General features: G+C 40.3%; 1 pseudogene; it reads right to left on the bottom strand.

Moving 5' to 3' along the window:
- Positions 1-214: 214 nt before the first annotated feature.
- LOC114473338 (transcription factor AP-1-like) lies at positions 215-3,044 on the bottom strand (annotated as a pseudogene).
- Between the last annotated feature and the right edge of the window lie 3,225 nt (positions 3,045-6,269).

Here is a 6,269-nt window from a genome sequence, read left to right as displayed (position 1 = left end):
GTGGTTTTGTTTTTGTTGTTTGTTTTTGAAGTCATTTGTGTATTTTTTATGTTGTAGTTTTGTTGTAATCTTGTATTTTTTAACTCATTTTGTGTGATTTTGTAGATTTTGCATGTTTTTGTGGTCATTTTGTATATATTTCAATCATTTTGTGTTTTTTTGTTGTTTTTGTGTGTTTTTGGAGTCATTTTGTGTTTTACATTGATGCCTGCACAAACTTAGGTTGAGGGCCGCATTTGGCCCCCAGGCTGCCAGTTGCCCATATCTGATGTGTGTTTTATAAGAGAGTGATTTCTAAAACTTGCCGGACTCCAGCTCTAAAGAAATTACGTTTGAAACCCTGATTTAAAGCTCTTTATATTTCCTTTACAGCATTAAAAAAAGTTCTCTCATAATAATGTAACCTTTATTGATGACGTAGTGAAATTCTTCTCTGCATTTTTACCCATTTTCCCCGAGGGGTAGCAGTGGGCTGCCAACTGCAGCCAACCGGGGGAGCAGTTGGGGGTTAAGGGTCTTGCTCAACATCCCACAGTGTTGGGACTCGAACCGGCGATTACAAGCCGTCTAGGCCACCACTCCCCAACTTGCTCATAGATTTCTAGAAGAGCCAAGAACCCTTCGGGATCATTTAGGCGTCGTCATTTAGGACCGACACGATCTCTGTGACATCATGTGTGACTGGTGCAGGCTGATTTAAAACTCAACACTTTGTTTAGATATAAATCCATGAAAAGCAAATAAACACAGTTTGTCCCAGCTCAGAGGCAGAGTTAACAGATGGGCTTAATGATGGACAAGCTTGTCATTAGGTCTCTTTCTGTTTAAAGAGCTGATAGGCATCAAATGTAGCACATATTCAAACAGCTGTCAGAGCTGTCAAACACTAAAGACGCCTCGCACAGTTCCATCCTCCAGGAGAACGTATCCAAGAAAACGTAACGTTCGGCTTATAAACGAAGAAGAAGGTGAAAACATAACTGAAGTAAATGATGACCATTCACCTCCTACACTGAGAGATGTAATGAAGCACTGACTGTGGATATGAAGAACCACATACTAAACTCACATGATAAACTCATAAGAGTTACAAATATTTAATAATGAAAAGTTCTCATTTGTAAAGATTGGAAAGTCATCTGAGATTCGAACCAAATATATTCCAAAAGAATCAAATTCCAAGAGTCTTTGATCTTTCCCTCACAGCCCATGATTGGTCCTCTCATGTGCATCCTGAAGCTCCACCCCCTTTGTGGCGTGCTTGTTTGGCGTTGGTATACACACCCATCCCTCCTGTTTCAGTGTGGCTCACACAGAGTGGCCTGCTGTCAGCTTGTTCTGACCAAAGCTATGAGCGTCACACCCTCAGCCTGCTGCGGCATCCATGTTCTCCTGATTTCCACGGCCGATTCAGCAGCTGGAGTCTTCGCCCCTGGTTCCTCCTCCAGACTTTCTTGAGGCAGTTGAGCTCACAGTGATCTGGCAGCCATTGGTGACATGACTCATGACCTTCTGTTTGAGCTGAGCAACCTGCTCCCGCAGCATGGAGGCGGTGGAGGCCAGGTCGGAGTTCTGGTTCTTGAGAACTTTGACCTTCTCCTCGAGCCGTGAGATCCGCTCCAGTTTACGTTTGCGGCACTTGGAAGCAGCAATCCGGTTGCGCAGTTTCTTGCGTTCTGCTTTGATTCTCTCCTGCGTCTCCAGGTCTATCGGGGAGAGGGATGGTGGGGATGATTGGTCTCCTGGTGGGTGAGGCACCTCAGGGACAGTTTGAGGAGCATCCAGGCTTCGGGGGTGAGACTGAGGAGCTCCACCACCGTTGTGGCCTAAACCTCCACCGTAAGCCATTTGCCCTCCGGAGTAAGGCATCTGGCCCGGGTTATAGCTGCTGAGGTTAGTGTAGACAGGCATGTCTCCACCACACACCAGGCCCCTCTGGTAGGGCGCCTGCAAGGAGACACTGGATGAAGTTGAAGGAGACATGGGTCCACTGACCACCAGCTGGTTCTGTTTATGAAGGTCTGCGAGAGCTTTCACGAAACCATCTGCGAATCCCTCCTGCTCATTGGTGGCCTGGTTGCGGTAGAGGAAGGGATTGGTGGAGTTGGACGCAGGGCTTGTGGTGACCAGTCCCTGGTTGGACTGAATGATCAGATGTTCCAGGTCAGGGGAGGCAAGCTTCAGCAGGTTCATGTCTGCTGAGGAGGCTGCAGAAGATGCCGCTGATGGCGTGTTTCCCGGTGAGACCCAGGCTGTTGTGAGTCCCGCCCCTCCCTCCTGTAGCAACACCTCCACCAGAGAAATGATGGCTCCCTGCCACCACCATGCCCTTCTTACTCATCAGCATCTTGTTTCCGGGGTAACGCTCATATTCTGACAGCTGGCTGAAGCCGGGAACAGAGGGGGAATCATCGTGGTAGAATGGAGTCTCCATTTTGGCCGTCATTGACAAAGTAATGCCTGAGAGGAAATCTTCATAATCAGATTAACCTGAATATCAGAGAGGATTCCAGTGTTCCACTGACGTCTGCGGCTGGAGGATGAAGGACAGAGTGAGGAGCTGTTGGGAAAATGACAAGATAAAGGCTATTACTGTGTGGAAACCAGTGTTTTATAAAGAAGCTCAGAAATGGCATGAACTGGATAATTATTCCTTAATTCTAAATCATCTTATTCAATTCTGTGGCCCAAGAGTTCACTGGACACTACTAAAGGTTCTTCAGGAAACCAGTCTGTCCCATGACCAACACACAGACATTAACACACTTATTCACTCCTACAGACTCTCTACAGGTGCTAAATGTGGACCAGTTTTGTTACGGTTCGGTGTTGGTGTGGACCCCAAATGCAGGGAAAGAAGGAGGCAGGATCGTAGCATATCGTTCCTGGAACCACTCCATGTTTTTCTTCCAAAATCCAAAATCAAAACTTAAATCCAAAACAGGGGAACAGGGAGCAAGACCAGACACGAGGAAGGCGACAACGAACCTGACGTCACACAATGATCCCGCACACAGACATCACTGAGGGGTGGAGCCACAAACACAATCCCTGAAACACAGACAAGAGTTAACACAAACCAAATAAACAAAGACAGAACAAAAAGAGGACCCAAGGGTTAAAATAAACAGAACCTAACAAGTTTAAACCAAATAGGCTGTAAAACCATTCATTTCAAAAGCCTCATTTTGTATTTTTTTAGTATAAATAATATGAAAAGTAGCCTGTAAGGCACCGACAATATCTAAGCAATAAGTGATAAATATGAATATCTACTCAGAAATTGATAGCTACAATATTACAATATAATCTATTTAATTTGATGTTCAAAGGAAGCTGTGTTTGTTATTAACTTATTTTACGGTTGAACATGCCCCTAACAGATATTGGCATTAAAACATAGCTACAGCACTGCATTACTACAGATAAAAAACCTTTTAAGTAAAAAAAAATGTACATCATTGCTTAATGTTTTATTTTAGTAAAAACAATACAAACAAAAAAACAAGGTTTGTGGATTTTTTTTTAAAATTTTTTTTTACCTGAACTTGGATCTGAATGCACCATTTAGTGAAAGTGTAATGTTGCTAATTCTGCCTTTAATGGAGGTCATATCTATTTAAATGTGAAATTATTCCGTTAGATTCTTCTATTTTTATTTGTTTTGTGCAATAAAAAAACATGTTTGTGTCACATAATTCTTTTAGTTTGGAATAAAATCAAGATTTCTCTTACATGATTAATCAATTATTTAAAGAATCAGTTACTGCAACCTTAATATCTAATATTTTTTCAAAATCCTTGGTCTCTTGCCCTCAACATGAATTAAAAGTTGATCAATTGATCAACCTGTGTTATCACCGATAAGTAAGAAGTCTTTTTGGAATGACTTTAAGAACATCAGTGAGCTGATCATTGAAATTGTCTACTAACTCCTGAAATCACTGATCAATATACTTATTCAGCACTTTTCATGCATGTCAGTTCAACACAAAGTGCTTTAAAGTGGAAAGAATGGTTTGAAACATGTCGTCTTATCCACTCGACTCCCTCCTGGAGGCTCGTCCACAGGCTGTTGGACGGGTGAGGAGCATAATGCTGAAAAGCTGCCTCTCCATACTGTTTGTGTTTGTGCTTGGATTCACTAACCGATCTGTGCCAGAGTAGCTCATAACGGGTCATTTCATCAAGCAAATCTGTAAAACTGTTCACTTGGACACTCACACATGAGCACAAGTCCATCTTTAAACTTACAGAACGTGGAGCTAATGTAGGATAAACTGCTGAGTATTTTCTCTGGTCCTCATCAAAACACCTACAACTACATTTTGGAGCAGCTGAAGGTGTGAACTGCTTTTTTTTGTTTTGTTTTTTTAAAGAACCAATGAGGAGAGTGTTTCAATGATAAATAGGACATGAGATAAAAGCTTGCATCAGCATGAGCACATTGTGCAGTGGGCCGACTCTGGCTGCAAACCTGAAGTGACTTTTAAAGAAATACTTCGACTTTCTCAATGTTTGGTTTCCCTTTTGATGATCAATAACTGTTTGTCTGCTTCTATGATGTCATTTTAAGGCTCAAACCATCCATCCATCTACTTTCCAACCCGCTTGCTGTTTTTCAGGGTGGCAGGGGGTCTGCTGATGCCTCTCTCCAGCTGTCATTGGGTGCTAGATGGGGGTACACCCTGGACAGGGCGCCAGTCCACCACAATCCAGAGACTCTAGTCAACCTCACAGTCATGTTTTTGGATTGTACGTGGAAAAAAACACACAAGTATGGAAAACTCCACCCAGAAAGGACCCACCCAGGGCTTTAAAACCCAGGACCTAATTATTATTATTATTATATTATTATTATTATAGATAATATAATAATAATAATAATAATAATAATAAGAATAATAATAATAATAATATAATAATAATTACTTTTAATCTGAAAACAATTTATACTTTTTTTAAAAACAGCAATTTTAAACAGGGACTTTAACTTTGCAACTGTTTGTTAACCAGCAAACATTTTCTGGCAGTCATTTTTCAAAGTGTTTTGTAAAAGTTTTGCTGTATGTGCAGGCTATAGACACGGATGCATCAGAATGGAAAAGGTCGTTGGATCATAGATGTAAGACACACAACAAGAAGAAGCCAACAAACCAAAGTACATTGTTTTTCTGCATTGATGTTAGAAGAACACATGATCAGATTTTGTACATTTTGTCATGGAAATGAATGTACTGATGTCTGTTTGGATAACACTCCCTGCCAAAAAGCAGGAAAGAAATGTATCGTAGGCTACTTTTAGAAACTCTGTAGTTAGTAAACAAGTCCAGAGAACTTCCAGGGCATCGAAGATCTGCTGCAGATACCACAGCACACCTATGTCTTCATGGTTTGGGTCTATTTTGACAGCACATACACAACAATGGCTGGTGGTCACCAGGGTTGGGGTCAATTATAATTGCAATCAGTAATTGATATAAATGACAATTATGGCGTAATTACAATTGTAATTGTAATTTCATAAATCTGTTGCTGTCGTAATAGTCATGAAATTGTCAATGACTTCAGATAATTGACTTTGTAATTGTAATTGGCATGAAAATTCGATGAAAAACTGTCAATGATAATTTCACACAAATTTCATATGTTTCATATCAAGCATTTGTCATTTAAAAAACATTTTAATTGAGGCGATACTGATAAAAAAATTTAGGAACCCAAACAAGGTCAGCAAGAGATAAGAAAGAAATTGGTTTTTAGTGTATTTTATAGATCATTTAGGAAAAGTTATCATTAGAGATGCTAACAAAATGCTAACACAAGAGAAAGGTTAACTTTCAAATAGGTTATCTATTTCAGGCTCGGTAATTGCAATTGAACTTTAGTAATAGAAAATTAATTGTTTGAATAATGGTAATTTAATTGAAATTGGAAAAAAATCGTAATCGTAATTGAATTGTAATTGAACATGGGTAACGGAATTGACGTAATTCTAAGATAACGAATGCAGAACTGTTTCCCTCAATAGCTGATAAACACAAACAGATGATTCATTAACACCATCCAATTTAGAGTGAACGTGAATGTGAAGATAACAGCTGGAAGCAGCTGGCGCCAAATGCTGCCTGACCCCCTCTGGTGGACAAACTGTGGAATAACATTACTGTCACGTTTTAAAGATAAAGCTCATTATCAGCATATATATCATTTTACAATAAATGCATCATTAACCAAGCAATATTTCCTCTTTTGAATTAGTTTCAAGT

The sequence above is a fragment of the Gouania willdenowi genome, chromosome 12 (genome assembly GCF_900634775.1).
Source record: "Gouania willdenowi chromosome 12, fGouWil2.1, whole genome shotgun sequence".
NCBI lineage: Eukaryota > Metazoa > Chordata > Actinopteri > Blenniiformes > Gobiesocidae > Gouania > Gouania willdenowi.
Note: the sequence above shows the minus strand (reverse complement) of the source record. Positions and strands in the feature narration are given on the sequence as shown.